Source organism: Elgaria multicarinata, chromosome 4, assembly GCF_023053635.1.
Source record: "Elgaria multicarinata webbii isolate HBS135686 ecotype San Diego chromosome 4, rElgMul1.1.pri, whole genome shotgun sequence".
Classification (NCBI taxonomy): Eukaryota; Metazoa; Chordata; class Lepidosauria; order Squamata; family Anguidae; genus Elgaria; species Elgaria multicarinata.
In genome coordinates, this window is record NC_086174.1 from 9,809,368 (window position 1) to 9,834,448 (window position 25,081).

At 44.8% G+C, this 25,081-nt stretch overlaps 1 long non-coding RNA gene across 1 annotated transcript; it reads right to left on the reverse strand.

The window, feature by feature from the left end:
- Window positions 1-4,802: 4,802 nt before the first annotated feature.
- Window positions 4,803-16,849, reverse strand: LOC134398274 (uncharacterized). Its single transcript, XR_010025408.1, has 4 exons — window positions 16,721-16,849; window positions 10,045-10,126; window positions 6,822-6,951; window positions 4,803-5,163 (listed from the first exon to the last, which is right to left on the reverse strand). It is a non-coding gene; the product is annotated as an uncharacterized LOC134398274 (long non-coding RNA).
- Window positions 16,850-25,081: the final 8,232 nt, after the last annotated feature.

Below are 25,081 nucleotides of genomic sequence, written 5' to 3' on the forward strand. Positions count from 1 at the left end.
GCAATTTTTCACTTGCATTGCATGTCTTAGGCCTGGTTACAGCTTGAGTGACATAAGAGCAAAAATATGTTTTTCAGGAGGAAGTTGAAGGAAGCAAGAGTGGCTCTTTTATATCTCCGTGTCCACACCATGCTATTAATGTGTTTATTGGTAAAACACCACATCCAGTGTGGTGTAGTGGCTAAAGTGTCGGACTGGGAGTTGGGAGATCCGGGTTCTAGTCCCCACTCAGCCATGGAAACCCACTGGGTGACTTTGGGTCAGTCACAGACTCTCAGCCCAGCCTACCTCACAGGGTTGTTGTTGTGAGGATAAAATGGAGAGGAGGAGGATTATGTATGCTGCCTTGGGTTCCTTCCAGGAAAAAAGGCAGGATATAAATGCAATAATACAATACAATACATCCAAATTGTCTTGGTGCAGTTATATGTACAAACACACCAAGATTACATTTTTGCAGGATTTTTAGCAATGACTAAATAGTTAATATAGTGGAGTGTAGGGAGGACACAAATGAAGTGACGGAACCAAAAGGGGTGGCACACTGTGGATACACATGATTTGTACAAGCTTTGCAAATAGAATCAAAAGGCAAACACACACACACACACACACACAAATCACTGGTTCCACTTCAGAAACAAGACCAGGTTATTCAAAACACCACTATCTGTATATAAATTTGGATGAGAAGAATTTCTGAAGCACTAATTCAGGTAACCTCTTTCTTTCTGTGCAGGATTGTATGACATAAGCTATCCAAAACAATGTGAAAAAAGTAAAGCCAGATGTCAAATGAGTTGTAGAAGACCTCTAAAAGTAATTGGAAGATGTGGTCCGCGAATGTACTGTTGTGCTGCTAGGTAAGTCAAATCCATATAGGAAGTGGAGTGGATGGGGTGGGGTTGAGAATAGATGAATAGGCCCATTGAAATCAGTGGGGACTTAACTTCATCAGAAGTAACTTAAATCTCGATGATTTCAATGGTCTTTAAGTCTAGATACAACCCATGGGCAATTTGCTTTCATTAAAAGTGAGATGTAGTGCAATGGCTAAAGTGTCCTAAGTGTTGTCTGAGAGGTCCCCATTCAATTCTCATCATGGCCATGATCCAAAGGCCAAAGTAGATGTTACACTGCATACATGGATGCCCCTGAAAGAGTCACCCTGTGTCACTAGGGTGGCCATATGAAAAGGAGGACTGGGCTCCTGTATCTTTAACAGTTGCATAGAAAAGGGAATTTCAGCAGATGTCCTTTGTATATACGGAGAACCTGGTGAAATTCCCTCTTCATCACAACAGTTAAAGCTGCAGGAGCTATACTAGAGTGACCAGATTTAAAAGAGGGCAGGGCACCTGGAGGGGCTGCCATGGGTAAGAGGGGGCAGAGAAGTCTGCCTCCACTAGCCAATGTTGTGCGGGGGGGATGGAGGGGAAAAAATTTGGTTCATATTTTAATGCAAACTTACCCAAGTTTGCACTTTCAAACCAATACATAAACTGAAAGAAAGTCCACATGTCCCCAAATTTAGCTTTGGACTTCTCCATTTATTTGATGTTTACAACAATGTATATATTAGGAGAAATTGGCATAGAAAGTACATATATGGAAAAATAATATTATAAACACATTATATTAAGGAAATAGCTCGCACAAATTTGTACAGAAATGCACTTTCAAACTAATACAAGAACTGAAACACAGTTATCCTTCAAAGTTCAGATGTCCCCAAATTTGGCAATGGACTTTTCCAACTTGTTTTTTTAATGCTGACAAAAAATGTGTATATTACGGGAAATGTGCATAGAAAGTGCATATGCGGACAAATAATATAAACATTATATTGAGGAAATGGCTTGCAAAAATGTGTATAGTAAGCAAAAAAGTTTACAGAAATGCACTTATTAAGGAGAAATGCTCACTCAAAAAACAGGTATGTGTGTTCATGCAAATTTTTCCTCAATATTTGGGATAAAGCACATTTTAAGAAGGGGGGGAAAGAGAAAAGAAGAGAACCCACAATTCACACATTCGCTCATCCCTAGTTGCACGCAACTAAACCTGGATATGACCCCCACCTTGTACAGTACAGAAAGAGTGGGGTATACAATGATTGATCCGACACTCAGTAGGTCTTCTGAAGGCAGAGAATGGGATGGGGAAAATGCTGGCAGATGCAACAAATGGCTAATTGGATGTCCACACTCTTGCAGAAGACCAAATGTACGTCCACCGTGGCCCTGAGCAGTCTGGACAGGCGGAAGCAATGAAAGCCAGTCGGTAGGTATGGAGGCAACAAAATGGGGGACAGGGAATTAGTAAATTAGGGGGGATGCTGTTGATTGTGAGTGTGACAGGTTGGAAGGCTATCAGCATCAGAGATACCTTCTGCATAGGTTTTCAGGTCTCTTTCAATATTAGGGTGAGGACAGGGCTCCTGTATCTTTAATAGTTGTATAGAAAAGGGAATTTCAGCAGGTGTCATTTGTATATGTGGAGAACCTGATGAAATTCCCTCTTCATCACAACAGTTAAAGCTGCAGCAGCTATACTAGAGTAACCAGATTTAAAAGAGGGCAGAGCACCTGCAGCTTTACCTGCTGTGATGAAGAGGGAATTTCATCAGGTTCTCCATATATACAAATGACACCTGCTGAAATTCCCTTTTCAATACAACTGTTAAAGATACAGGAGCCCTGTCCTCCTTTTCATAGGGTTGCACTATTCAATATCTCACTTCATTTTGCTCATATAATGTGGTGAAGCAGAAAATTAAGAAGTTCCCATTAAGAGAAGAGTTAATATCCTTATATTGTATATACATGAATGCACTAAAAAGCATGAGAGTTGCGAGTTACATTGCTGCCATATCTTCTGTAGCATTGGGCATCATGTGGTCACTTTGAGCTCCTTCAAACGAGTGTTTTATTGATACTGGGCACTCACGGATTGTTGCAGGTCCCTCTCGTGACATCATCCGCCTCCCGCCCCTTCTAGCCTTCTTTGCATGACAAAAAAAAAAAAACCCTAGCAAGTAAGAGTTAGGGGGGATCTACACTACTGCCTTTAAAGCACTTTAAAGCACTTTGAAAACATTTTGAAAACTGTATATGCAGTGTGTCCTAGGCTCCAACAGTTGTCAAAACTGTTATAAAGCGCTTTAAAGCAGTATTATTATTATTATTATTATTATTATTATTTATTTATTTATTTATATAGCACCATCAGTGTACATGGTGCTGTACAGAGTAAAACAATAAAATAGCAAGACCCTGCAGTGTAGATCCTGCCTTAGTTTTAAAGATGGAACTTGCTGCTACCTCCTGCTGTGTGCAGGAGAACGGGCGGCATCACAACGGCCCACTGAATGGGCCATATGCAAGTTGTTTACTTAGGGTGACCCTATGAAAAGGAGGACCGGGCTCCTGTATCTTTAACCGTTGTATAGAAAAGGGAATTTCAGCAGCTGTCATTTGTGTATATGAAGAACCTGGTAAATTTCCTCTTCATCACAGCAGTTAAAGGTGCAGGAGCTATACTAGAGTGACAAGATTTAAAAGCAGGCAGGGCATCTGCAACTTTAACTGTTGTGATGAAGAGGAAATTTCACCAGGTTCCCCATATATACAAATGACACCTGATGAAATTCCCTTTTCAATGCAACTGTTAAAGATATAGGAGCCCTGTCCTCCGTTTCATATGGTCACCCTAGTTTACTTCCTCTTTCGAAAAAAGGAAGTAATGAAGGACAAACGCATGGGTGCAGAAGAGACAGTAAGCAGACACGGTTTTCCCTTCTGTGAGTTATTTATTTTTATTTCAATCATATATCACCCCATAGCCGAAGCTCTCTGGATGGTTTACACGCTTCATCATTAAACCCCACGTTGCATTCAGTAGTCATGCTATCTTTATTTATTTATTTACAATATTTATATACTGTTCCACATCTTTTGAAAGTCAGCCTAAATTTACAAGCAGCAAGCCTATGTACAACAGTTGCTGGGGAGCATGGGTTTTAGGGTGCTGTTGTACCTATGTCCTGCTTGTGGGTTTTCTGTGGGTGTCTGGTTGGCTACTGTGTGAACAGAGTGCTGGACTAGATGGAATCTTGGTCTGACCCAGCAGGGATGTTCTAATGTTCTTATACATGATTTTAAACAGAAATGCTGGCATACCTGGCGGAATCTAGACTTAGACTTGACCTTCAAGGGCCTGTAAAGCTTACCGCAGAGAAGAAGAGAAGTGTTACAGGCTGGACAAATCTTCTTTGGTTCAAATTTAAAGAATCACATTATTATTATTATTATTATTATTATTATTATTATTATCATCATTATCTTCATCATCAAATATACTATGTTTATATACTGCATTTTCCACAATATATTGTGCTCACAAAACCTATAGTTATGATTATAATACATCACGCTACACTATTAACTCGATTAAGGTCCTTTTAAAAATATCAGAATGGAATAAACGGTTGATAGTTTTGCTTATTTATTTATTTATTATTTATTTATTTATTACATTTCTATACCGCCCAAGAGCCAGAGCTCTCTGGGCGGTTCACAAAAATTAAAACCTTTCAAAGTATAAAACAACAGTATAAAACCATAATATAAAATACAATATAAAAGCTCAACCAGATAAAAACAGCAGCAATGCAAAATTACGAATTTAAAACACCAAGTTAAGATTTATGAATCGTGTAGCTTGCCTGTTCGAAGAGACGAGGAAGAGGCGTCCTTGCCACCGCCGGGGCGGTGGCAAGGACGCCTCTTCCTCGTCTCTTCCCAAGCAAGCTACACGATCACTTTGGGGGCACACTGGGGGTGCATGGAAGCGCCCTCAGTACGACGTGTGGAATCCCCCCAGCTCTCTCCATCAGCCTACATCCACACGTAAACATCACACAGCCACACACAAGTTGCACAGCAGTGTTATTTTATTCAGAGGATAGAACAAGATTTGGAGAAAAAAAACAACTCAAAGGTTTCTTTCCACATTTTCAAGCACTGCTAATATTTGCTAAGAGGCCCAAAGTTTGTTGAAGCAGCCTGGTGTTTAAGCAGACAATAGAGAAACTTCCAGCATCTTGATCCATACCCAAGATTCCATTCAGAAGACCGATAAGACGACTACGTAGCTGGTTTCCTGCAAAGACAAGAGAGTCTGGCCAATTTTATTCCTGTGACAATGGAATCATCTAGCTGTCACTTCTAGCTTACTGCAGGAAAGCAGAGGATGGGGTGGGAGTATATTAGGAGAAGCCAAAGAGGTCACAGGCAGAAGTTTGTTGGTTTGTGGCCCTCACACTGATATTACCAGGGCAACATACAGTATATTTGAATGGCTTCCCATTATACTAACACATAAGCTCTCTTGTCATGGAAATGTGACTGCAAACAGGCATTTCCTCATCATCCCTTCCATGGGGGTCTTTTTATTCTTATAAAAGTGCTTGGATATGGTGAGATACTCAGCAGTTGACAATGCAACAATGAAAAACCTAACATTGTCTTGCATCTAGAGAGCCCTCTGCAGAAATGGAAGTCAGTTCCACCCCTCCAAAGGAGAACTTCAGTCTGTGATTCCCAAACCAGCATCAGATGCCAGCCTGAATACATTACAGGCCATTTTGAAGATTTCCCCGACCCTCAAGGGTGGGGGGCACAAACGTTTGTAACAGGAGGCAGGAAAGCCCACCATAGAAACTGAACTACCTTTATGAATCCCTGTATACAAGCCACTGTGTTAAATCAGAACCCAAGTTTTCTCCATAAGTAGTGAATATAGAAGAATGCCAGGGACACATCAGACACTGTTCCAATCTGGGATTTCTAGAATTCCAATGGCCTTCTGGAAGTGGCAGTAATAAGCCCTTGGGCCCATCAGCCCATGAATCTTGCAGCCACCTAGACAGATGACTTAACAATAGTTCCTTGCATTCACCATCTCTGCAAAGCAGACGCTGCACTTGACAACGCTAGTGCTGCAGTCTGTTGTTTGGGGGCATTGAAGCTCAACCCTGTGGATCAATTCTGGCCTACCTGGAACCTAGAGTGACCCTATGAAAAAACGGACAGGGCTCCTGTATCTTTAACAGAAGCCCAGAAAAGGGAATTTCAGCAGGTGTCATTTGTACATATGCAGCTCCTGGTGAAATCCCCTCTTCATCACAACAGTTAAAGCTGCAGGAGCCCTGCCCTCTTTTGTATCTGGTAAAGAGGGCAGGGCTCCTGCAGCTTTAACTATCGTGATATTTCCAACTGTACCCCAGGTTGGCCCAGTGGGGTCATGTGACCCCTCTAGGAACTCACCTCCATGTGGAAGACCCATGGGATGTGGTTTTAGCCCCCTGACATGCACAGGAATGGACGTGGCCCCTCTGAGGATTGACCCAGCAGGGCCCACATGACCTTGTAAGATCCCACCTTCTCTCCAGTGACCAATAGGTGGAGTTTTACAAGGGGCATCAGACAGTATAGAAGCAAACTTTTTCTCCTTGCCAAGACACATTTTCTGCATATGGTGACGTCAAACAGCCATCCAGGACCTTCAGGAACTTCTCAACAGGCGTAGAACATAACCCCCGAAAACGGTATAACAGTTCTAGTTCTGAAGGTGAAGCTTTTGCTCCATATAAACTTCTACATGAAGAAAAGTCTGAACAAGCTGAGAGCCCCCAAATGTGGTACAATACGTTGGAAACCATTGGAAGTTTTACCTCTAGTACAAGGCTCTCGTTCTCGGCTGAAATGATTTCCAACATATTGTACCACATCTTTTGCCGATGGCATGTTCAAACTTACTTTATACAGCAAGACCTTTTATCTCCGCATTTTCCAATGCGCTGCCATGGATCGTGAGAACACTTTGCAAGCCTGCATTTCCCACTTGCCTCTATACAAGTCCTGGCCCTCCGGATGTCAGTGGTAAGTCCTGCATAAGCAAAAGACAGAATAAGAATGTTTGAGGTTTTCCTCCTGGCTAAATTCACATCTCAATGCTTCAATTGTCACTTACCCACCATCTGGCTCATCCCATATCATCTGAAGGAAGCACACCCTGGCCTCGGCCTCGGCCTCTGCCACCAGCCAAGGCAGGGGTGGGCAGAGAAAAGGAGTGTTATCAGACTAGTATTTTATAGCATGCTCGTTACTGGCCACTCACAGATCTTCACAGATCCTTTTGATGGCTCTGTTCACCTTCTGCACATCTCCCACTCCTTCTGCTCATTTTTCCATCACAAAAAAGTTCCAGAAAATCCTATTTTGGGGGTTGCAATGAAACTTGTCACCATTTCCTGCTGTGTGCAGGAGAAGCAGTATGGTAAAAACGCCTACTGAAAGGTGCACGTGGTCGTTGCTTGTTTCCTCTTTCAGCCCCATGTGAAGAAAGTGGATGCTGTTCATCTCTATTGTGGGAAAGAATCAGGAGGCAAAGCGACGGTATGCAAACGCGTTCTCTCCGCCCCATCTGATGATCATAGAATCATAGAATAGCAGAGTTGGAAGGGACCTAAAAGGCCATTGAGTCCAACCCCCTGCTCAATGCAGGAATCCACCCTAAAGCATCCCTGACAGATGCTTGTCCAGCTGCCTCTTGAAGGCCTCTAGGGTGGGAGAGCCCACAACCTCCCTAGGTAACTGATTCCATTGTCGTACTGCTCTAACAGTCAGGAAGTTTTTCCTGATGTCCAGCTGGAATCTGGCTTCCTTTAACTTGAGCCTGTTATTCCGTGCCCTGCACTCTGGGAGGATCGAGAAGAGATCCTGGCCCTCCTCTGTGTCAGGATGGTCAGGATGGTCAGGATCTCCAGATGGTTTGGACTTTCCCCACAGCATTCCTGACAATTGGCCTTGCTGGTAGAGTCTTCTGGAAGTTGATGTCCCAAACATCTGGAGATCTACCCTCTTCCCACCCCTGGGAGGTCATACCCACTGACTTCTAGAACACAGGAAGCTGTAAGACCATTGGTCTATCTAGCCCAGTAGTGTCAATGCAGAGTGGTGGCATCTCTCCCCCAAGGTTTCAGGCAGGATTCTACTTGGAGAAGCTGGGGATCGAACCTTCTGCATGCAAAGCAGATGCTCCATAGGCAAAAGAAATAGCAGCTCCATGGAGCTTGATTCCCCATCTCAACACCAGAAAAAACAACAACACTCAGCTCTAACTGTTAGATGCCACATAATTGGAGAGCAGAAGGCCAGCACACATTGCTATCCATTGACCAGGAGACAAAGGGCTACAGGGTTGTGTGGATTTGGTGTGGGTGTCTGTTGTTATCATAGAATCATAGAATAGTAGAGTTGGAGGGGCCTACAAGGCCATCGAGTCCAACCCCCTGCTCAATGCAGGAACCCACCCTAAAGCATCCCTGACAGATGCTTGTCCAGCTGCCTCTTGAAGGCCTCTAGTGTGGGAGAGGCCAACAACCTCACTAGGTCATTGGTTCCATTGTCTGCTGTAAACTGTCTTGAGGGTCATTCATTTGAAAGATGATATATGATTCATACATATAAACAAGCAACAACTATATAGAACCAAGGAAACAAAGCCCTATGAAGAGAGACTCAAAGAACTGGGCATGTTTAGCCTGGAGAAGAGAAGATTGAGGGGAGAAATGATAGCACTCTTCAAATACTTAAAAGGTTGTCATACAAAGGAGGGCCAGGATCGCTTCTCCCAGAGTGCAGGACATGAAATAACAGGCTCAAGTTAAAGGAAGCCAGATTCCAGCTGGACATCAGGAAAAACTTCCTGACTGTTAGAGCAGTACGACAATGGAATCAGTTACCTAGGGAGGTTGTGGGCTCTCCCACACTAGAGGCCTTCAAGAGGCAGCTGGACAACCATCTGTCAGGGATGCTTTAGGGTGGATTCCTGCATTGAGCAGGGGGTTGGACTCGATGGCCTTGTAGGCCCCTTCCAACTCTGCTATTCTATGATTCTATGAAAGGGTGGGGTGAGGTTGGTTTCTGGAAAGGTGATGAGATCCCTGGGATGATAAATTGTCTCTGTCCCGCTTGCCCCTCTAGAGGTTGTTTCATGGCTGGTTGCAATGACATAAGTTGAGCGGATATCATTGGGAAACATTGTGCTGGAGATGATTATGGAAATTCTAGCTCTGATAGCCACAATCTGTAGTAGCCCCATCACACTTCTGCATCTGTGAAAGGACTATACTATCACAGAGTGTGCCAATTCTGCAGTCATCAAGGCCACAGCTAGACCTAAGGTTTATACTGGGATCATCCAGGGTTCGCCCCTGCCTGAGCACTGGATCCCCTGTGTGACACCTAGATGAACAGGTTTGACCCCTGGACGATCCAGGGATAAACCTTAGGTATGGCCCAAGTGAGCATGCATGTTTGAAGAATTGAGGTGTTTTGCATTATATTTGCCTGCACCTCTTTATACATAGGTAGGTATTGAGAGTGTTCGCTCTCTTTTCCCTCCCTCCATTGGCAAGCCTGTGGTGGGTACTTCCCTCAGCTCTTCAGCTCAGTTCCTCTGCCTGGCCACCACTGCTCAGCCCAGGCGCCCAGACCAGCAGGATCCAGAGGAGCGCGGCCCTATTAAATGGGAAGCACCCACCGCAGGCTTGCCGAGGGAGGGAGGGAAAAGAGAGCGAACGCCTCTGTTTTGCAGCCAGCGTGGCGGGGCACACCAAGCAGGGTATGTCTCTTCATTAGGGTGTGGTGCTTTTGAAACATTTAAATTCACCATTAAAAGGACTCTTAAAGGGTATTAATACATGTGTGGATTCTTCCCCTATATGGCTTGGGACCAAACTACCTTCTCCCATAAAAATGTTTCTGGGTTTTAAGACCTTCTGGAGAGGCAGTTGTCGGAAAAAAAACACCTCGAGCGCCCCCCTGCCGCCCCTTTGCCTCTTAGCACCCCCCTGCCACCCCCTTGCTTCTTAACGCCCCCCTATGCAATCCCACTGCCCACTTTGGGAACCACTGGACTAGATAGACCATTGGTCTAATCCTGCAAGGCTCTTAGTAATGTTTAAACGGAACATACCTGGAGTGACCAGGAGTACCAAAAAAAGGAAGGTAAAGAAAAAGGATGCCATTGCTGAAAGTTGTCTTGTTTCTCAACACTCCTGCAAGACAGGGAAATGGGTGAGAAATTTGGTCAATCAAGGATTGATTGATTTTTTAAATAGTTTTATCCAATACGCACTTCACAGAACCCAACATAGAAATGGACACAATTGGCAGCCAGAAATCAATTGCAGGCTTGCAATGTATTCTGCAAAAGAAAAAAATGTGTTCGACAAAATGCCCCCAAAGTTGTGTATATTTCTTTAAACATAGTATACACAGAGAGAGAGAGAGAGAGGAGGGGAGCGCTAATCTACACCAAGCAGGATAATCCTCCTCTCCACTTTATCCTCAAAACAACAACCTTGTGAGGTGGGTTGGGCTGAGAGTCTGTGTCTGGCCCAAAGTCACCCAGTGGGTTTCCATGGCCAAGCGGGGTCTAGAACCCAGATCTCCCGACTCCCAGTCCAACACTCTAGCCACTGCACCGCACTGGCTGTTAGTGGCTTTCTACATGCAAAGGTGCAAGGCTATCAAGCCAGACAGAGCCAACTGGTCCTCTCTTCTCTGTCAGGAGAGGATATTTTGTGCAGCTCCCTCGTGTGGCGAACATTTGAACTGTATGTGGCAGATACTCTGGGCTTCTCTAAATGAGCTATTCATAGCACACTGATTTCTGTCCACTCACGGAAGTTTCCAGGTCAATTAAATGACACTATACAGGATGCTTCCTGTTGTTTCCCTCTTATTCCATTTTAAACTAGATCAGAGAAAAGCTGGAATAAACAAGACGCCAAGACGCTTCCGCCAAGACGCTTGTTCATGCACTGGTTATTTCACAGTTGGACTACTGCAACCTTCTTCTCTCTGGCCTTCCTTCTTCTCACATGAGTCCATTGGTTTCTGTTCACCACTCTGCCGCAAAGATCATCTTCTTGGCTCGCCGCTCTGACCATGTTACTCCACTTCTGAAATCTCTTCATTGGCTTCCAATTCACTTCAGAATCCAATATAAACTTCTCCTGTTAACCTTCAAAGCTTTTCACGGTCTAGCTCCTTCCTATCTCTCCTCTCTCATCTCACACTATTGCCCCGCTCGTGCTCTTCGCTCCTCTGATGCCATGTTTCTCGCCTGCCCAAGGGCCTCTACTTCCCTTGCTCGGCTCCATCCATTTTCGTCTGCTGCCCCTTACGCCTGGAACGCTCTTCCAGAACATTTGAGAACTACAACTTCAATCGCAGCTTTTAAAGCTCAACTAAAAACTTTTCTTTTTCCTAAAGCTTTTAAAACTTGATGTTGTGCAGACTTTATACTGTTAGTTTTACCCTACCCTGTGCCTGCTTACCCTACCCTGTGTCTGTTTGCATTCTCTTCCCCTCCTTATTGTTTTACTATGATTTTATTAGATTGTAAGCCTATGCGGCAGAGTCTTGCTATTTACTGTTTTACTCTGTACAGCACCATGTACATTGATGGTGCTATATAAATAAATAATAATAATAATAATAATAATAATAATAATAATAATAATAATAATAAACAGGGTGACCATATTTTGGAAACCAAAAAGGAGGACAACATGGTCACCTCACAAGGGGCCATGTCCAGCACTAAGGGGGCGTGCTCACCCGAACATAGCCTTGGTCACATGTCTGATTTTATCAGTGCGGCCTGCTTCCGGATTCCCCTGTGCGTCATCTGGATGCACAGCAGGGAAACCGGGTCAGAAGGCGCGCTAAGGCCTCATCTAGGAAGGCCCACAGTCTCCCCTTCCCTCAAATATCTTTTCTGACTGTGTCTTCACTCATTGCAAGCTGCTGTTGTTGTTAACAGGGTTTGCTACTGGCTGGCCGGATGGCTGGCTTTTTTTAATTTCAGTTTTTTAAAAAGCTTGTGTATAATTGTCACAAGTTTCTCTACTCTAACATTAGGGTGGGTGTTGTGGCAGTTTACCTAAAGACTGGAGATCCCCTTAATGCCAAGGGCTGAAACTGCTCAATATGCAAAACCCCAAAGAGGAGGTTTGACAACCTGAGTTCGAAGGATATGGCTCCAGCAGTTTTAAAACACAATAATTTTAAAACTTTGAACTTTTAAAAAAATCCTAAAAAAAAAATGGATGAGCAGATCTGATTCAAACCTGGCATGGCTAAATCTCCCCTTAAGAGCTATCATGGTGCCAACTTTCAGCCCTTTATCTTTTAAAAATGTCATTTAAAAATAATAATTTTAAAACCTCAAACTTTTTTAAAAAATCCTAAAACTCAATGGATGGACAGATCTGTTTCAAACTTGGCATAGCTAAAGTCCTTGTTAGGAGCAATCATGGTGCCAAGTTTCATCTCTTTATCTTTAAAAATAATATTTTAAAAAATTTAAATCTTCAAATTTTAAAAAAATCCTAAAAATCAATTGATGAACAGATCTATTTCAAATTTGGTATGGCTAAAGCTCTACCTAAAACCTATCATGGTGCCAACTTTCAGCTCTTTATCTTTAAAAATGACAGTTTAAAAAACAATAATTTAAAAACCTCAATTTTAAAAAAAATCCTGAAAAATCAATGGATGAACAGATCTGTTTCAAATTTGGTGTGGCTAAATCTCTACCTAAATCCTATCATGGTGAGAAGTTTCACCTCTTTATCTTTAAAAATGACGATTTTAAAAATAATAATTTTAAAACCTCAATTAAAAAAAAATCCTAAAAAACCAATGGATGAACGGATCTGTTTCAAATTTGGTATGACTAAAGCCCTTCCTAAGAGTTACCATTGTGCCAAGTTTCATTTCTTTATCTTAAAAAATGACGGAGTTATAAACATTTTAGTTAATTCCCATTAGAGCTGCTCTTTGGAAAAATCCAGATTTCCCCTCCCCCTCATATGGTCACCCTGGGAATAAAGCCTTAATGGTCTGGGCCACCTACTTGCTCCCCTTCATTCAGCCTATTTCTGGGCATGTGCAGAGTGCTTCCCTTTCCTCCCTCCTTCTTAAGGATGAAGGCTGCGTGTGTGCTTCACCCAGTTTCTGAGAAAACAGCGATATCAGAACAGGGTGCCTTTGAGCATGTCCAGCCTCTCAAAGTTACACTGTTGTATCTAGTTATGATTTTTAAACCACACATGCCAGATGGGAGGAGGCACCACAAATGGATACAGCTCATTTATGTGGGTCTTTTCCTTCTATGGTCTAATCTACACCAAGCAGGATATTGCACTATGAAAGCAGTATGAAAGTGGTATATAAAAGGCAGAAGCCACACTACTGCTTTATAGTGCTGAAGTGCACTGATAACTGTTGGGGCCCATTGACACATACTATATACTACTTTCATACCGCTACATCCTGCTTGGTGTGGCTCCTGCCTTTTATATGCCTGCCTATACGTTTCCGAGCCCAATTCAAGGTGCTGGTTTTAACCTATAAAGCCCTACATGGCTTGGGACCGCAATACTTGATGGAATGCCTCTCCCGACATGAACCTACCCATACACTGTGCTCAACATCTAAGGTCCTCCTCCAAGTGCCTACTCTGAGGGAAGCTCGGAGGATGGCAACAAGGGAGAGGGCCTTTTCGGTGGTGCCCCCCCGACTGTGGAATGATCTCACCGATGAGGCTCACCTAGCGCCAACATTGTTACCTTTCAGACGCTGGGTCAAGACTTTCCTCTTCTCCCAGGCATTTAAAGGCATTGTAAGCTAAGTTTGTTTTTTAATGGACCCCAGAATTGTTGTTTTAAATGGATGCTGCTTTTTTTATACTGTTGCTTTTATGTCTCTGGTGGTTTTTAAATTTTGTATATTTTTAATGTTTACTGCTTTTAGCTTTTGTGACCCACCCAGAGAGCTTTGGCTGTGGGGTGGTATATAAATGTAAATAAATAAATAAATAAATACTGCTTTCATAGTAGGGGTGTGCACGGACCCCCCGCTCCGCTTCACTTGCAGATCCGCCATTTTCAGAGCGGGCCGCTTCGCTCCGCCCCTGCTCCACCCACTTCCGCTCTGCTCCGCTCGGAGCTCCGGATCCGGATCGGAGCTCCGTTTTCCCCCCCATAGGGTTGCATTGAAAGCTAAAAAATTATACAACGTTTTTTCTGTTCAAGTTAGAAACCTCAAACTCGGCACCATGAAAGCTTATCCACGTGTCCACACGCACGCCAAGTTTCAAGCAAATCCCATCAACCCCTGATTTTTGGCGAATTTTTGAAAATCGGGCACCCCATTCAGACCCCTTTCGATAGCTCCGTCAATTTGCACGTTAGAAACCTCAAACTCGGCACCATGATAGCTTATCCATGTGTCCATGTATAAGAATATAATAATATGTTTAAGAATATTACTAAATGTAGGGAAATGGGATAAGAAGTGTGTGTATGCTTTCCCCAAAATGCTCAATCTGTGGCTGTTGCACTACACAAAAGCAGTGCACGCAATCAGGCTTTAAGAGAGGGGAGGGGGAAAATGAACCAAACAAACAAACAAACACTCCAAAATTTAAAAATAAAGTTTATATTAAATCAAAGGGAAAAACACAGAGCAAACTAAGCAAAAAGTCAGAAAGAAGCAAACAAACACACGCGCCAAGCTAAAATCCTAATCTATCTCCAAAGTACACAGCAGCAGCTAGCTAAGTAGACCCTCTCCCAACGAACGCTAAACCCACAAGACGCTGAGAGCTCAAAGATCTCAGGATGACTCTGCCTTAGTCCCCCCCTCGAACGCTGGGATTGGAGGATGCTTTATGAGGAGATCAATTCTCATCAGGATTGGGAGTTGAATGTGCCTGTCATCGCTTCAAAAACCCAAACCGTTTGTTGACCCGATTTTTAAAAAATTCTAGCACGCGACCTGCACGACGTAGAGAGGTGAGAGTAGTCTCAAAATGACCCCCATCCACGACTCTCTGTGCACAAGAATTTTCAAAACGATAGCTTAAAAAAACAACCCAGTTATCCCCGATTCTTTCCCGCAATGCAATCCTATGGGCGAAAAGTCGAAAACCGCCGTTTGAGCCGCGCTGTCCCTGTTTGTTGACCCGATTTTTAAAAAAATATAGCACGTGACCCACACGACGCAGAGAGGTGAGAGTAGTCTCAAAATGACCCCCATCCACGACTCTCTGTGCACAAGAATTTCCAGAACGATAGCTTCAAAATCAACCCAGTTATCCGCGATTATTTCCCGCAATGCAATCCTATGGCGAAATGTTTTCAAGATGGCGATCGGAGCGCTCCGCCTGAAAGAGGAGCTCTGAAAAATGGCCGCTTCTCTTCGCCTTGCTTCTAGGGGTCCGCGGTCTGCTTCTACTCTGCCTCTGGGTAAGGCGGAGCAGGCCAATCCGTTACTGCTTCTCCGCTCCTAATCGGAGCGGAGCACATGCCTATTTCATAGTGCAATATACTGCTTGGCATAGATTCGGCCTATGTGGAATTGATTTGACTGCTTGAGACAGACCTTAGAAATCACAATGGCTGCCAAGAGCTGGTAAGTCTGGCCTCTTGCCCAAGGCATGCTGGAAATTCTGCCCAAGGCATGCTGGGAGTTGTAGGCGTAAACCTAGTTGTTATTTTTTATTAAATTCTTAAAGAAAAAGTACTTAAAACCCCCAAACTCATGTTTTTATTTTTTTTCTGATCCATGTACATGAAGACCTGACTGGGTGAACAGCATTAAGGCAATACCTTATGTGGAAGTGGGTAAACATTTGGGGGCATACATGACACACATATATATATATATATATTCTTGAAGCCTAGAACACTCAGCTAGAATCCATATATCTGTTGCTGAGTGGGATCTGTCCATATAACTGCTGGTTGTTTTGTGTGTGTTTTCTCTTGGACAGGTGAGTCACAGAAACACTTGTTCAAAGAAACAAGGTAGGAGGATGGAACAGGAATGACTATCCCATCTCACCACCCAATCCAAGATCTCTGAAAAGTGGGACACATTATACCCGTTATAAAGCCACTTCTTTGGCTGCAACTACCATCAAAGGTGAAGCTGGGCAGATGAAATATAAGAGCTGAGACATTCTGGAGTTCAAATCGTTTTCTTCTTGTTCCTTACATACTGGTTCAGGGGGGAGAATGTCACCACTGCAGCCCTGACAAACTCACCTGTTCGACACGGACTGCAATTAGACTCTTCATAAAAAGAACAAGATGCCTTTTTCAGTCCATATTAACCTGCATGTGGGTAGCTGGTTCCTTAATATTATTTCGAAGGAGACTAATTTATTTGTAATTCTACCGTAATAATCAAACCCACGGTAACTGATGTAAGAAGGTGTGTGTGTACCTCCTCCAGAATGGCTGCAGAACATAACAGGACCATTAGCAAGGTTTACTGGATTGGAAAGGGGTACAGAAGGTTCACCTAAATTATAGTAAATGGTTCTTTGAAAGAGAAGCTCATGAACTGTGCAATGCCAAAGATCTGGGATGGGTGAAAGAGCGAATACAAAACCATCAGTGCTACTAAAATCCTTTTTGCACAGTCCCAAACTCCTCACCTACTGAGTTTTTTTTTTTTTTTACAAGAGATGCAGACTTTAAAAAGAAATAAAACAAAGCAGAGCTATTTATGAAGCTGCACTTACTGAAATGACAAAACAATCATTGCAAAGCCTAGAATGCTATGCTCACCCCTTCCAGAGTCCAAACAGCAACAATACAGGTAGCCCTTCTGAGTTGCTTGTACCTGGAGTCTCCCAGTATCCCACAGCAAATCTGCACAGGGTAGAAACTTGGGAGATCTAGGCTGATGTCCTGAGCTTTGGGAGAATGTTCCAGTTACTTTCCCTCCCCCTTCTCATCCCCCTTTTATGCCTTCTTGATAAGTACCTGAAGTAAACAAATTCCTTGTATCTCCTTTGTTGATGGCTTCAGAAAATCTTTCTATTCCTGGATACAACACTAGTCAGCCTTTCCTCTTGGACTTCATATTCCTCACTTTTGCCAACAATTTCATGTATGGGGCTTATCATGTTATGCACCTTATCTGTAAGTTTAGTCAAATAAACTGGTTCTGCACAATTCCTTCTTGGCTGCGTCTTTGTTGACCTTCCCCTCTTGACTATGTTTACAACATCCTTTACTAGATCATCGTTTTCTGTGTGGGCTTGGCTCGTTCTAAATGGACACCTCCATCTCCACAACATTCTTCTCCTCTTCTATTGTCTACTTATTATTCCACTGGCCCTCATTCCCAATCTAGATATAAGCACTGCATGCAGAGAAGACAGTGTGGATGGAAGAATCTACAAATGAGCTTGAGAGTTTTGGAGGAGATCTGTGGGGGATGTATCTGTGGAGGATCTATTATTATTATTATTATTATTATTATTATTATTATTATTATTCTAATCCTTTTACTATTGGAGAAACTTGCAGACAATATTCTGTCTGAATGCTCAGTTAAGAAAGCAATTTGCCTTCCTGTGTTACAGCTTATGAATAATAAGGCAGAAATAAAACTGACAAACATCTTCTGAGCAGAGAAGGTGGAGTTCTTCTGTTTTATTAGGGCTGTCAAAGGCGACTGTCAGGGACAAGTGAGTGATGCATGAGGCAAACTTGCTGGAAAAGTTGGGTGGGTGGAGAGTGCATAATTCATGTTTGATGGCCATTGGATGAACTGAACAATTGGCATGTTTAGCCATGAGAAGAGGAGACTGAGGGAGACATGATAGCACTCTTCAGTACTTGAAAGGTTGTCACACAGAGGAAGGCCAGGATCTCTTCTTGATTGTCCCAGAGTGCAGGACACAGCTCAAGTTACAGGAAGCTAGATTCCAGCTGGACATTGGGGCTGGGGAACATGACTATTCCATCAAATATTTCTATTTCCTAAAAACAAGAGAATGTGCACGTGTTGGTTAATGTATCCACATATGCAATTCACCAATCCAGTGCTTGTTTCTAGGCTTTTCCTTTTTCCCTCCCTTTGCATACACGATCAGCCTTTCCATGCTGCAAAGTTCACCCCTTTTCCTTCCCCAGTTCCCAACCTCTGAAGAATGAAATGTCCTCCCCTTCTCCATGGATTTGCTCCCCTGCTGTCAATGAACTCCCTCCGTCCCTCCCTAAGGCTCTATTCTTTGGGAAAGCCCAGTTTCAGCTGAACTCAGAGGAAAAGCTATGCTTGGCAGGAGGTACAACTCAGAGGCAGGCACATATTTTGCATGCAGAAGGTTCAAGATAAAATTCCTAGAATCTCTAGCTCAAAGGACCAGGGAGCAGAACAGGGGTGGCTCCAGTTTGCTATGTGGACAGATGGAAGGTAGAAATAATGAGATAGAACACAGATATGGAATTAAAATAGGGCCACATTTATTGAAAGAGCTGCAAAGAGGGGAAGGCCTAAATGGGCATCCTCTCTAGACTGGCATCATGCCCTGGTTTCAATCCGGTGAGACATTCACAGCCTGTAAAGTGGCGCTTGTAAGATCGCCATCTTCCAGGCTTGCCCCAGGATCACATTGTGCAAACCCCTCTGCAGATCAAACTGAAATAGATTGTTACCAAGGTCTGACAGGTGTACCCCATCCTGCCTATTTAGCTTGCTCTGCGTTCACACAATAGCAGTGTTTTGGATACTCAAATCCACATGTTTAGATAACTCCTTATACAAAGAACCATAGAATGATAGAAAAGTAGAGTAGGAAGGGTCCATCGAGTCCAACCCCTATCAACCTGTTCGGTCACTGGGGTCATTCGAGGGCATGCTCATGGTGGTTCCACATGGACCTAATGCCCAATTGGAGTCCACCAGGGGAAGAGCCTTCAGTGTGGTGGCCCCCCTCCTATGGAATTCCCTGCCTCTGGAGGTCAGGCAGGCGCCAACTTGAATTCCTTCCGGCACCTCCTGAAAATGTCCCAGGGAGCCTTCCCTGAACAACCAGCAGTAGTTTATTTTGCACTTTGTTTCTTTTAAAATGTACTTTTAATGTGTTTTTATTCTGTTTTTATTCTATTTGATTTTGTCCACCACTCCAAAATTTTGTAAATAAATAAATACGGTGGGCAGGAGGTGCTCCCAATGCATGCTGCATCTAACCAACCACTGGATATTGGTGTATCGGCTCAATCCAAGCTGTGTCCCAAAGCTTGATCTGGAAGCCCTCCATCCAGCTTAGAAGACCATACTATGCCCACAAATGAGCACGCAAACAGGGCCGTGGCCCATCCAGTGATCTATAAAATAAACAAAGACATGTAAGAATTTGCCAAGGATGAGAACTATACTGTTTTGGCAGCAGTCTAATGTAGGATTGAAAGGCTTTTGAACGCTGCCTGTATTTGGTCGGGGAAGAACCCAAGAGAGGCTGCAGTCCACACCAATCCAGAAGGAATTAATGCCAACGTGAAAGGTGTCTAAGCCCAGTGTCCGTACACCTGCTTAGTGATTGCCCAGAATTGATATTTGGTCAAAGGTGAAAGATGGTGGGGGCAGAACAATAGGCCGGCACTATTGCAAAGCAAGGTAGGCCCCTAAGGCTTGAACAGGACACAACTCAACCGCTGACATAGGAAACAAAGGGCCTTGCTAGACCTACCTGATAATCCGGCAAGGAGTCGGGGCGACGGTGCGCTACAGCTAGCGCACGCCGTTGCCCTTTTCCACACATAAGACGCGATGGGGCAAGGGGAAGCCCTATCACGTCCGCCATTTTTGTTTTCAATTAAAGGGCCATGTGCGCAGGAGCGCACCGCCAGATAAGGTAAGTGTTTTTAAAAATAAATATAGGGTCCCTGCTCCCCCTGCCCCTGATTTCCCACACACACAATGCCTGATGCCCCCCCTGCCCGCTCTCTCGCCCGTCCTCCCCCCTCCCCGATGCCCTGTCCCCTGTCCTTCTTTCCCCCATCCCCGATGCCCTGTCCCCCGTCCTTCGTTCCCCCCCTCCCCCCTCCCCGATGCCCGATGCCCTGTCCCCCGTCCTTCTTTCCCCCATCCTCCCTCCCCGATGCCCAATGCCCTGTCCCCCGTCCTTCTTCCCCCCATCCCCTGTCTGCCATGGCCGTGCCCTGTCCCCCATCCTTCTTCCCTCCATCCCCCGTCCGCCATGCCCATGCCCTTCCTTCTTCCCCCATCCCCCGTCCGCCATGCCCGTGCCCGTGCCTGTCCTTCTCTCCCCCCCTCTCTCCTACCGGGTCCAGCCTTTCCCCCAGCCCCTATCTCCCCAACCCCCCGTATTCCCCCCCGGCCCAATAGGAGTGCTGTGCCCAGTCCGTGGCTTCTCCCAGCTGCAAGCAGCCGGGAAAAGCCACGGACCCTGCTAGACCTTCCGCAGCCCCGGCCTCAGGCCGGGGCTGCGGAAAAGCTGGGCCATAAGCGAATCCACTTATCCCAGCTTAAGGGAGGCATTAGCCTGGCCTGACCCCGGAATCCCCTGTGCATCATCTGGATGCACAGGAGGGAGACCGGGCCTCACACCGCGCTAACGCCTCGTCTAGCAATGGCCAAAGACACCTCCATGCCTTTACCATGTTGGTCTTTTTTTGACCGCCACAAAAGAATATGGACTACCTGCCAAGAAAATTGCAGATCATTGAATTGCAGCGCCCACCCCGAGATGTCACCCTTGGCTGCCACTACCAGTTCCGATATTCTGAAGGCACCAAAGAAAGCAGTCAAATCTGCTGCATGGAATAGTAAAGCCTCATAAGGAGATAGGCAGAGGGAAGGCCATTGTGCCGTCAATCCCAAAAATATGTCTGGTGACAACTGGAGCCTTGTGTCTGGCACAGGAGGAGAAGCCCTGGCCCACCCATGTCAGGATGGCATCTCTCGATCCACACCGGGATATGGGTACCTATTCACTGGTGCAGGCCCACTTACGGTCAAGGCTGCTGCGCCCTACCAAACTAGTGCGCACGTGGCGCTTGCAGGGTATATCTGCTGGTGTCTTCCCCTGGGCAGGAAGTGCAGGAAGCCAAGGAGGCTACAGGCTGTCAAAGAGGTGACCGTACAATAAAAGAGTGGACTCTCACACACTCCTCGGTCATCACGCAAGTAAGGTAACCACAAGTACCTGGACCAAACCCGTGAGAATTTCTCAGAAAATACTTCTCCTTTGAAGCAATTTCTTTTCTATCAAGTTGAACGAGAATGGTCAAAATTTTCAGGGGAGAAATTTTCAGCACAGCATTATTTATGGCTTATTAGCTGTTCTGAGCTCTTTGCAGGGAAAGGCAGGATATAGATATTAGGGTGGGGAAATCAAAACAAACAAAAATCAAGCAAACTCGAGCCACCCCTGTTCTGCTCCTTGACCCTTTGAGCTAGAGATTCTAGGAACTTAATCTTGGACCTTCTGCATGCAAAATATGTGCTCTGCCCCTGAGTTGTGCCTCCTGCCAAGCATTCTTTTTCCTCTGAGTTCAGCTGAAACTGGGCTTTCCCAAAGATGTGAGCCTCGGGGAGGGAGGGAGTTCATTGACAGCAGGGGAGTAAATCCATGGAGAAGGGGAGGGTGATTTATTCTTCAGAAGCTGGGAGCCGGAAAAAAAGAGGGGGGATAAACTTTGCAGCACGGAAGAGAATTGAAACAAGAACTGGATTGGTGGATTGTTTCATTGTGTCCGTGGATGCATTAACCAGCATGTGCAAATTCTCCTGGTTTTAGCAAATAGAAATAATAAACAGAATTATATCTCCAGTGAGAGGGAAGCAGTGTGGCGTAGTGGTTAGAGTGTTGGGCTGGGACTTGGGAGATCCGGGTTCTTCTTCCCACTCAGCCATGGGAACTCACTGGGTGACTTTGGGCCAGTCACAGAGTATCAGCCCAGCCTACCTCACAGGGTTGTTGTTGTGGAGAGGAGATAAATGGTGAGGAGGAGGGCCATGTAAGCCGCTTGAGTTCTCTGCAAGACGAAAAAAGGCAGGATATAAAGGTAATAAAAATAAACAAATATCTCACTTACAACGTCTTCTGGAGAAATCATCATCACCTCCCATAACGCCAGCTTTCACAAACTGTGAAGGATTACAAAATAAGCTTTGTTCTGAATGCTTTTAAGGACTTCTCTTTTAATATAGTTGTGCAGATTATTAATCATGCATCCCTCTAAGTTGAAAAGAGGTGGAATGAAGTTATTGCATTATTATTTATACAAATGCATATCCAAATCGTGCCCTGATCATGCACAACAGTGCACATCCTCTGATCGGATGGGGGGTGTTCAACCGGTTCTGGATGGGGTTGCACTCCCCCTGAAGGAGCAGGTTCGTAGCTTGGGGGTTCTCCTAGAACCATCTTTGTCACTTGAGGCTCAGGTGGCCTCGGTGGCACGGAGTGCTTTCTACCAACTTCGGTTGGTGGCCCAGCTACGCCCCTATCTGGACAGGGATAACCTAGCTTCAGTTGTCCATACTCTGGTAACTTCCAAATTAGATTACTGCAATGCCCTCTACATGGGGCTGCCTTTGAAGACGGTCCGGAAGCTGCAGCTTGTGCAAAATGCGGCGGCCAGATTGATAGCTGGAACAGGGAGGTTTGAGCATGTAACACCGATTCTGGCCCGCTTGCATTGGCTGCCTATATGCTTCCGAGCCCAATTCAAGGTGCTGGTCTTAACCTATAAAGCCCTACATGGCTTGGGACCACAATACCTGATGGAACGCCTCTCCCGACATGAACCTACCCGTACACTGCGCTCAACATCTAAGGTCCTCCTCCGAGTGCCTACTCCAAGGGAAGCTCGGAGGATGGCAACAAGGGAGAGGGCCTTTTCAGTGGTGGCCCCCCGACTGTGGAATGATCTCCCCGATGAGGCTCGCCTGGCGCCAACATTGTTATCTTTTCGGCGCCAGGTCAAGACTTTTCTCTTCTCCCAGGCATTTTTAACAGCATTTTAACAGCATTTAACAATGTTAAGTTTGTTTTTAATGGACCCCACAATTGTTGTTTTTAAATGGATACTGTTGTTTTTATACTGTTTTTATGTGTGTGTGTGTTTTTTAAATTGTATACTTTTAATGTTTACTATTTTTAAATGTTGTAAACCGCCCAGAGAGCTTCGGCTGTGGGGCGGTATATAAATGTAATTAAATAAATAAATAAATAAATAAATAAATGGTGTCGGGGGGGGTGCACATAGGAATGGAAATGGAAATGCATATCCATGTGTAATAATGAAATGGGACTGCTTTGAACGATGGATGTCAGCTCCATTCAGATTTTTAGTACTGACCTGACTGGCAACCTAGTGTTCCCATGAGCCACAGTCAGCATGGCCAGTGATTAGGGATTATGGGGATTGTAGTCCAAATCTTCTGATTGCCTAACACTTTTATAGAGAGAGCAATGCAGGCACACTCTGCAACAGTTCTCAGTTCCTTCCACGTATTATCCCTGTCTCCATACTAATATCGTGTCCACATCCACACACTAAAAATACTTCCAAACAAGAGGTCTTGATGCAATTATAGAAACGAACTTAGCAGATCACTTGAGAAGAGCTCAATCATATCGTGTTGGGTTCACTTTGGGTTCAAGACAAGAGTTCCAAAATCTAGAATCATAGAATAGTAGAGTTGGAAGGGGCCTACAAGGCCATCGAGTCCAACCCCCTGCTCAATGCAGGAATCCACCTTAAAGCATCCCTGACAGGTGGTTGTCCAGCTAACTCTTGAAGGTCTCTAGTGTGTGGGAGACGCCACGAAGGGAACAGACTGTTCTAGGGAACAGTTTGGATCAAACACATTTCAGAAGTTTCCCTATTTGCAGTCTAGAAAGACTTGTAAGGAGGAGCCCCATGCATCAGAGAACTCTCCCTGGGGAACGTTACAAAGGCTTTCCTCAGGGAAGCATTGCCATGTCATGCACCACCAGCAGGGGGCAAGGCTAGACCATGGTCTCACCTCTGTGCATTCATTCAATGACAGACTGAATAAACTTACAGACCTCAGGAGAAAGTCGATCACACACCTTACTGCAGAACATCACAGGAGCCACAGACGGCTCAATGAAAATGTCCGAGTGTGCAGCCGCTCTAAAGGAGGCAAACTCCATGTTAGTCATAATTAGAAATAGAACTGAGAATAAAATTGCCAGCAACAATAGCCATGTGCATCCAAATGACACACAGGGGATCCCGGGAGCAGGCAGGGACGATCCCTCCATTTTCCTGGGATAATCCTTCGTTGTAAAAATTGCCCAAGATAGATACCTTTTCTAAGTCCTACCTGGAAAGGTGTGTGATGAAACTGGAATCTCAGGACAGGGGAACCTCTGCTATCTATTTGACAGTCAGGTTCCTTTCAAGAACTGCAGGAAGAGCAGGGGGCGGGGGAGAGAAGAGAGTGGAGCTTCCAGGACTACCCTATGCAATCACAACTTTGTGAAGAAATAGAGAAAATGATGATTCATGGTGTTTACCCATAGAATCATAGGCCTGGAAGAGGCCATTCTGGCCATTGGGTCCAACCCCTGCTCAGTGCAGTAATCCAGGCTGTCGTGGGCTGTAGGTGCTCAAGTATCCTCAAGGAGTCAAAATCAAGGAAATCTCCTAGGCGAATCTACAAAGCTTTATTGCAAACAATTAACACTTCTGTAACACAAATTAGGCAGCTTCATGGGGGGGGGGGGGGGAATTAGGCAACTCTATGCAACTTAGGCCATAGCTAGACCTAAGGTTTATCCCTGGATCGTCCAGGGGTCAAACCTGTTAATCTAGGTGACACACAGGGGATCCAGTGCTCAGGCAGGGGTGAACCCTGGATGATCCCAGGATAAACCTTAGGTCTAGCTGTGGCCTAAGCAAGACAATTGGCTGTCCAATGGAAAGAAAAGGCTTTTCAAATGTCTGAAGCTTCAAGGTGGAGGATCCAGTAATGTTTTGGAATGTTGACCCCCGGAATTTGACTCCCTGTCTCCTGAGAGCATAGGATCAGGCCTTGAGGAGACAGACTCCAGGAGGGGCGCATCTGCAGCTGGAGGCTCTTCGGTGTGAACTTCCTCCTCCACTAACTCGGCAACTTCTGAATCAGAATCTGTTTCT